This window comes from Rhineura floridana, chromosome 5 (assembly GCF_030035675.1).
Source record: "Rhineura floridana isolate rRhiFlo1 chromosome 5, rRhiFlo1.hap2, whole genome shotgun sequence".
Taxonomy (NCBI): Eukaryota; Metazoa; Chordata; class Lepidosauria; order Squamata; family Rhineuridae; genus Rhineura; species Rhineura floridana.
In genome coordinates, this window is record NC_084484.1 from 161,616,371 (window position 1) to 161,625,584 (window position 9,214).

The following is a 9,214-nucleotide window of genomic DNA, read 5'->3' on the forward strand; positions in this document are numbered from 1 at the left end:
CACACACCTCTCTGCCTCTCTCAGCTTTTCCAGGTCCGCCACCTTGGCCTCAAGGAAATGAAGTCGTTTCCGGAGAGCCAGGAGCTCATTGCACCGAGAGCACACCCACGACTTCTGTCCAACAGGTAGATAGTCGTACATGCTGCAGGCGGTGCAAAACACTGGAAAGCCCCCACACCCCTGCTGGCTTCTTACCTGCATAGTTTTGTTTAAGGTTTATTACGTCAATGGATTGGAGACTGCGGTTTAGTTGAGGTCAGGGAACAGACGGGCAGAGTGGGGGGGCCCTGGCCTCCTCGCCCTGCTGCTGAACTCGCCCTGCTGCTGAACTCGCCCTGCTGCTGAACTCGCCCTGCTGCTGAACTCGCCCTGCTGCTGAACTCGCCCTGCTGCTGAACTCGCCTTGACGCTTTGTCAGCTGGGGCTCCCTCTAGCTCATGGAGCAGGCTCCCTCACTAGGGTGCTCTGACTTTATATGTGTGGCTGGTTCCTCCCAGCTACTGCTGCCAGCCAATGATGTGTTACTTGAGGCTGATGGCTATCAGCTGGGGTTTAACTCTTTAGTATTCTCTCAGGCTTCCTTCCTGAGCGAGGGGCGGGGCTGTTTAAGCTTTTGGCTGCTTTTAATCTCAGCAAGGGGCTGCACCTTCCAGGCAAGTCTTTTGTGTTTGTTGTTTTCTCACCTAGAACAGCCTGATCTTTCTTTAACCTAGGGAAACAGAGCTTGTGGTTGTGTTTCAGGAAGGCTGAAGCTGTCCTTTTTAGCAAGGACTGAGCTGACTCTCTCCCTGTATGTATTGGTGGAGTTTCCTTTCCCCCCTTCTCTCTGACTGGAATTTAGCCTTGTTTACAGTGTCCCCTGAAGCTTTCCTGCTAGGGTGGTGTTGAAAACTAGCTTTCTATACGCTTCCTTCTCCTAGGATCTGTCTCCTAAGATATAGGTCCTTTCAGGATTTGGATCCTAGCTCAGGGTGACCTTGGGCTGCCCTTATTAGTTATTGCTCTGAGCTGTTTTACTTCAATTAAATAATGGAATAAATGGGAGCTACTTACCCTCTTTTCGCTCTGCTGCTTAACTCGCCTTGACGGTTTGTCAGCTGGGGCCTTGACGGTTTGTCAGCTGGGGCCTTGACGGTTTGTCAGCTGGGGCCTTGACGGTTTGTCAGCTGGGGCCTTGACGCTTTGTCAGCTGGGGCCTTGACGCTTTGTCAGCTGGGGCCTTGACGCTTTGTCAGCTGGGGCCTTGATGCTTTGTCAGCTGGGGCCTTGACGCTTTGTCAGCTGGGGCCTTGACGCTTTGTCAGCTGGGGCCTTGACGCTTTGTCAGCTGGGGCCTTGACGCTTTGTCAGCTGGGGCCTTGACGCTTTGTCAGCTGGGGCCTTGACGCTTCGTCAGCTGGGGCTCCCTCTAGCTCGTGGAGCAGCCTGAGGGGAAGCTTTAAAAAACAACATAAGGGAACTTTAAAATATTGTCCCAGATGTGTTGCCTGAGGTGGTACAGTCCATTTTACCACAGAACTCTCCTGTAATATTCCCAATTTACACATAGACCAGATCTCACTTGAGGTTACAGTCATCAGGGCTGACAACAGACTTCAGACGCCACTCAGCACACCCCAACACATAAACACCCAATGCGGCCATGCAGTTGAGTCTGGCTCCCATTCAAAGGCAGCACTGCTGCCCACCCACTGCTAAAAAGGCCATCTGGGCCCAGGACTGGAAGTGGCAACATAGACATTTCAGGTTGGTGAGGGGCTCTTCTGATTCTTCTGATTCCCTGATCTGGTCAGCTGCTGGCACCAGGCCTGACTATTACCAAGTGATGAACCCATATGGGCAAACCAACCCAACATTGCTTTCTTTCTTCACCTTTGCAATTTATGCCCATTTCTTTCTCTCTTTTTTAATCATCTAGAACTCTTTTCTCTTTTCGTTCCTTGCAGTTGTACAATCTTATGATAAGGGACCGAGAAATGCATGTACAGAGCCCAAGTGCACTCAACACAGTTGCAAGTCATCCCTGGATGCCGCGTTTAATTTCATCTCTGTAAAATGGAAGAGCAACTGAGATATCAGTGACAGCCTTGTTACCGCGCTGCTTCCAGTCACATCAAATTGGGATCAGAGATAACAAACACAGCTGCTTCTGCTGTTATCAGGTTATCCTCCTTGCCACCTACAACATTATGACCTCATCAGCATCAGAGAGCATTGCTGCTCTCTTTTATGCTCTGCCCCTGTTTCAGATGACTGACCAGGTGAAATTTGCCATATTTCCACAAAAGGGAAGGATATCACCAAAAGAAAGACACCCCACCCCAAAATTGGAGGGGATAATGGTTCCTTCCCAGCTACATCGCTAACTGCTTATTCAAAGGGACCACTGGAACTTAGCTTATGATATTTTTTGTTTGTTATGATAGTCTGCCGCTTATCTACATAACATGGCATATTTTTATCTCTACAATTAACATTCATTCTGGTGATGGACAGATTAAGATGGTCCACCCCTGGAGACTAATAGAATCCACTGGATTCCTGAATGCCCTGGGGGAGTACCCAGTAGATAGAGTCAGTACCCTGATGAAGCCCTTGTCACACTGTGGAAGAGCAAGGCTCGTAACACGGTTGCCCCTGAGTGCCCTCTACTGCATTGTGGAACCCGGTGTGCACCTTGGTACACGAGAGAACTAAGGGCAATGAAACAGGCTGGGCAACGGCTACAGCACAAGTGGAACAAGGTCTGTTCCACACAATATAGGAAGCAGACCTTTGGTATAGTGGCACCTACCCTTTGGAATTCCGTAAGGAAATATTAGACAGTCTGTTATCTTTTCGGGGCCTACTGAAGACCTTCCTCTTTCAACAAGCCTTTTAAGTAGAGACCTTATCCCAGTCTGTGTCTGTGTTGGAATTGCTTTTTAAGAAGTTTTTTAAACTTTTTTAAAAGGTGTTTTAAAGATATTTTGTTGTAATATGTTTTTAAGGATGTTTTGTTGTAATATATTTTAAGGTCTGTTTTTATGGTGTTTTAGAGGGTTTTTAGTGCTTTCGTTTGCCACCCTGGGCTGCCACTGGGAGGAAGGGCGGCATATAACTCTAATAGGTAAATGCTAAGTAAACAATAAATATGTTGTTATATTCTGTATTGCAAACAGATGCTATTCCAGAATAATATACCCAAAAACCTGCTTTTTCTTCTACTGCTATGTCGTCATCATCATCTTCATCATCATCTGACATTTGTGAAAGTTCCAGAATGGATCCTCAATATTTTCGTTTGTGTGGAATGTGTCAGCTTCATCCCACTTTTCGAGTGGAGAGCATGGCTGTGGTTGTGGTGGACATGGTTTGGGAGACCTCTGTTTCACACCAATTCCCTCTGATTGATATGAGCTGTCAGTTTGGGCTGGGACCTGTTTGGGAGAGAAAATGGCAGATAGCAGGTTCACCATGGCTCAGATAGATGCATGTAGCTCTTCTCATCTGACATCTTCTAGTCTCCTATACTCCCACAAGGTTAGAATTCTGCAATACTAGCATTAAATACCCCCACCTCCCCCAAAGAAATCACAAAAGGGCTATCCTCGTGCACATGCTCATAACTCTTGACATTTCCTGGCTGGAGGAACATGAGAGTACATCAGAGGTGTGACCACAGCCACAGAGCTGTACTCAATTCAGGCACACCTCAACATCAGTGGGGAACAAAAACTGCACTCACTTGTTACGCATGTACATCTGAACCCCCTAATGCATGTCTACAATTCCCCCATAACCCCAAGAAAATACACACAGATGGTAAAATAAAGGTTGGTTTATTGAAAGAGAAAACAAGTACAGTAAGGCCCCGCTTTACGGCGCTTCACTTTAGAGCGATTCGCTAATACAGCGGTCTCAAGTAGACTAAAGCCCCACTCATACAGCACTTGTTCCACTTTTATGGTGGTTTTAAGGCATCACACGCCATTCTATTCAATGAGTTCTGCTTTACAGCAGTTTTTGCTTTACAGGGGGGTCCAGAACGTAACCTGCCATATGAGTGGGGCCCTACTGTACAAGGAAGCATCTCATTTACAATACGAATACAGGCAGCATTTAGGTAACACAATCACTCATTCCTTAGATCTAAGAAAGTAAGGAGCGACCCTTCACCTGATCACTTCCAAGACAGCAAATACATAGGCTCACACCAGAGAAAGAAAGAACAAGAATGCAATAGGAGACTTGTCCTGAAGACAGTTATGGACACAGGGTTAGAATAAGAATGATATGCTTGGTAAGAGCCAATCTCTCTCTCTTTTTCCTTCTAAATATTGCCCTGTGGCCAAGCATATCTTTCTTACCCTTTCCTTGCTTGGTGACTCAAGCTGCATGTTGCGGTGATCTTAGGGAGCAATGATGGTAGTCGTTTGTTGAAGCCAAATTGTGCTGCTCTGATCCATGAAAAACCAAAGCTTAAATATATTTCTAGCTGCATAGAATTAAGAGTAAGTTGGGAGGGGGTCCAAGTGAGTGATTTGGTGTCACAAAAGGATTTCCTCTGCCCTGTTTGTCTATTTGGGCAAAGTTAAAGATTAAACCTGTTGTGTCCAGTACATGTATGAGTGTAAATTCCTGTTTCTGGAAAGAACTTATTTATCTTGTATGAGTTTCATTAACCTGAACTCTGCATCAGGTAGAGACTATTGTTTAGTTAAAGGGAGTACTTCTTAACAAACCTGGAACTTGGACCTTCCATATTACTTGTTAACTTAGTCAATACATGTCTTCCTGAGATCCAGAAACCCATTCTGGTCATCTGTTTTCCCAGAGGTCTCTGCATTTTAGGCTCTCATGCACTGATCCATTATGAACTCGAGAATAAAAATGGCAATTTATGCAAAGCCCTTTACACAGTCTCTAGTAACAGTGGCACGTGACCAAAGATGCAGACAGTCAGCTCCAAATTCACTATTAAAAACATTAAACAGCAACTATAACACTATATACAGTAGGTACAAAAAGGCCCTTAGTGTGAAAACAATCTAATTAATAGACTGATGACTGAAAAAACCTTAGGGAAGCAACATACTATAGAGGTACTCTACCTTTTCCAGGTTATGGTTATAAACAAAGAACATGCTACATCTCAGATGCTTTGTCTTTCAATGACTAATTAAACCCTTTTTATTGTGGAAAGCTTTGGAGGCAGTGGGCTGATATACTGCAGTGTTCCTGTTCCTGTTGCCATGCTCTGCTGTGATTTTAGAGTTTCGATTCTAGTCTTTTATATTGGCTCTTTAAAATAGATTTTAATTTGTTTTATGAAATAAGATTGCAGGCCATCTTAAGGGCCCAGCTGGGCCAAAAGGCAGAACATAAATTGATTCAATCAATCAGTACATGACTCTTGCTGAACACCTGAATTATGAGACTGGGTTTTAATTTCAGCTTTGAAGAAAGGGAGCATGCCTTGCCTTCTAAATGGGAGGGATCTTTTCATTTTGATATTCACAAATACCATTGTGGTATCTGAAAAGGCACAGAAAAGGATGATCAACATGATTATGGGTTGGAAATACATCCCTTATAAGAAAAGACTAATGTCACATTTTAGTTTTTTGAAAAGGATGACTTTTAGTCATGATGGCTCTATAGATTGTTCATATTTAAAGACACCTGTTGCATTTCTGGTGATGGTGGTAGAATACTGGCAGGAGGATTAATACCTTCACGCTCTTATGTCTGGGCTTCTCAGAAGCATCTGGCTGGCTGTTATTAGAAATAGGATGGTGGACGACTAAATGGTCCTTTGTCTAAGCCAGAGATTGGGGGGTGTCTTTGGTCATCCAGATGTTATTGGATCACTACAACCAATGGCCATGCTGACTGGGGCTGATGGGAGCTGAAGTCCAACAATATCTAGAGAGCCACCGGTTTCCCATCCCTGGCCTAGGCTCTTGTGTTCTTATCAATGGACACAAGCGTGGAATGAATTGTTCCCAACCCTCTGAGTATTAATGCATCCCCTGGTAGTAATATGTGGCAGCCAAACTTTAGATTATCTCTTTCTTTAGGATTGACTGATAGCAGGTACAATAAGTTCATCTTGAAACAAACAAACTGCTAGACAGAGTGTTTATACATAATGGATAAAGCAAGTTCACATGAAAATATGGCAGTGGATAGTGGACACTGTGCCTCACAAACCGTATACATACATATATACAGAGAGAGAGAGATTATTGCCTTATCACTAACAATACACTTTGATGTATTGTATTAATATAATTCAATACCCAACAGAGATTGTCAGGCTGGGAAAGGCAGATATGTAGAATTTTAAAATGCTGAAATAATGAATGAATCAATATTGAAGGGCAGGAAGAGGAAATGAGAAAACTAGCGTATTATCCATGAAGAAATACATATACAAAACTTCCACAGCACATTGTATCCATGTGCATAATAAGAATCATCAGGCAACCATGAAATTCTGGTTGCAACATTAATATTGATGATTATAATAATTGTTGGGTTGTGTTTAACAAAGTCCTACTATTGAAATTAATCAATAGTAGTCATGTCTATTAATTTCAGTGGGTCTACTCTGAGTAGGACTACCTTTGAATAACACCCATTGTTGTTATCATTCCTTCCAACAGCAACCTCAGATGGCCAAGTGCCTATCAGAGTAGAAGTGAAGTGGGGCTACCTCAAAATAAGGAAATTGCTTCTACATATTCAGGGGACATTCTAGACATGTAGAAGAAAATAATGTGAATTATTTATGTTGTGAATTTTGTGAACAGGCCTAGTTTGTGTCCAAGGTGATCTGAATATGCACTTTGCTGAAGGCTGACCCCCCCACTTGGGGCCCAGTGACAAGAGCCCCCTGGACCTGCCCCTCCTTTTCACTACTGCAACCTGCTTGTTCACCTTCTTCTCACTGTGGCCTAGGGATAGACAAATCTGCCAGTTTCAGTTCCTCTCTGCTTCTCATTTTCCCAACCTTAAATTCAGCTCTCCACATTTCCACAGCCATTTGTGATTACTATTCTTTTCTTAAAAGAATCCTCACGAAAAATTGTCAGCATTGTAGTGTGAATTTCTCCTATTATACTTTTTTGTATGTAGTTTTGACCAATATACACATTTTTGCAAGCCGTGCTTGCTAATACAATGCAATTTTGTATGTCAGTTTCACTAATACATGCTTTTTATCCATACTCTTCCCCAATATATGCATCCTTGTATGCATTGGTTGGACAATTGAATTGCAAAATTCAAAAAAGTGTGCATTTTGATGGATAATTGTGTTTTGGTTTGCGGATTGGTTTGAGAAGTTTGAATTAGGTGGTTTCTCATTAAAATGCAAATCAAGTCAAAATTCTCCCCCATCCGTACACTGGCCTGGAGGGGATGAACACGCAGACAACAGTGATGGCGACAAGGAGGAGTTGTTCCTGCCTGTTTGCTCATTGGCTCTGTCTGGCAGGCAATCAGGCAGGCACAAGAGCAGCAGCAACTGGCAGTGAGAGGGTAGACTCACAGAGGGAAGGGGCTCATTGAGCGTGTCTTCATCGTAAGATGATAGGAAGCTGCTTTATACAGACCATTGATCCATCTTGCTCAGTATTGTGTACCCTGACTGGCAGCAGCTCCCCATGGTTTCAGACAGAGGACATTCCCAAGTCTACCTGGAGATGCCAAGGACTGAACCTTCTGCATGCAGAGCAGATGCTCTACCATGGCCTTCTCCAGTTTCTGCCCAAGCCCCACCTCAAACCTGGAACTGGCATGGTGAGAAGATGCCTCCAGAATCTCTGCAAGAGGCAGGGGTTCTACAGCATATGTTCAGTGTTCCTCAGGAGGCAAATAACTCAGTAGTAGAGCATCTGCCTTGCATGGTGAAAGTCCCAGGTTCAATCCCGGGCATCTCCAGGTGGGGCTGGGAGAATTCCCCATCTGAAACTCTGGGGAGCTGCTGCCACCACTCAGTGTAGACAGTACTAAGCTACATGGCAGCTCCCTGTATCCCATGTCAATACAGAAAATCAGCTTCAGCTGATAAGACAGCTATGGCCGTTTCTGGACCGGGATAGCCTGACCACTATTGTCCACGCACTGGTAACCTGCAGGCTGGATTACTGTAATGCGCTCTATGTGGAGCTGCCCTTGAGGTTGGTCCGGAAGCTGCAACTGGTGCAAAATGTGGCGGTGAGACTGCTCACTGGGGCAGGGTACTGCCAACATGTCACCCCGCTGCTGAAAGAACTGCACTGGCTGCCCATTTGCTCCTGGGCCAAGTTCAAGGTTCTAGTGTACAAAGCCCTATACAGCTCAAGACCAGGATACCTGAAAGACCGTCTTATCCCTTATATACCCAGTCGATCATTGCGCTCTGCAGGTGAGGGCCTCCTGCAGATACCATCTTATCAGGAGTCATTCCGCACAACATAGGAAATGGACCTTTAGTGTGGCGGCACCTACCCTTTGGAATTCCCTCCTCTTAAATATTAGAGAGGTGCCATCTCTGTTATCTTTTCGGTGCCTATTGAAGACTTTCCTTTTTCAACAAGCCTTTTAAGTTGAGACCTATCCCAGTCTGCGTCTGTGTTAGAATTGCTTTTTAATATATATATTTTTAAAAATATATTTTTAAAGCTTTGTAAAAAAATGTTTGTAAAGCTTTTTAAGAAAATGTTTTTAAAGTTGTTTTGTTTTGGTGTATTTTAAGGTCTGTTTTTATGATGTTTTGATGTGTTTTTAGTGCTTTTGTTTGCTGCCCTGGGCTCCTGCTGGGAAGAAGGGCAGGATATAAATCAAATAAACAAATAAACAAACAAATAAATAAATGGTCCTTGAAGCAAAGCATTGAAAACCGCTGGATTCACAACTTTGTTTGCAGAAAACCACATTCAAGTTACTCCCCCCCCCTTTACCGGGACTCTTTGAAAAATGCAAAGCAGCCTTATGGAATCAATTTCCCACTTAAAGTATCTACATCAGATTAGGGAAGCTGTAAAGGTTGAGCAATTGTGGGGAAGAAGAGGAAATCAAATAACGGAGGTGCGTGCGTGTGTTTGTGTGACAACAGAAAAGACAGAGTAAGGTTTTGAGTTGACAGTATCTGGAGTGAAAGAAGGATGGAGATTGAAAACACAACCCATAAGGCATGGAGAGGCTGGGAATGAAGCAGACGGGGCTGTTGGGTACCAAAAGAAGG

At 44.0% G+C, this 9,214-nt stretch overlaps 1 long non-coding RNA gene across 1 annotated transcript; it reads right to left on the reverse strand.

The window, feature by feature from the left end:
• Positions 1 to 1,268: 1,268 nt before the first annotated feature.
• Positions 1,269 to 4,434, reverse strand: LOC133385990 (uncharacterized). Its single transcript, XR_009763044.1, has 3 exons — positions 4,159 to 4,434; positions 3,184 to 3,419; positions 1,269 to 1,436 (listed from the first exon to the last, which is right to left on the reverse strand). It is a non-coding gene; the product is annotated as an uncharacterized LOC133385990 (long non-coding RNA).
• Between the last annotated feature and the right edge of the window lie 4,780 nt (positions 4,435 to 9,214).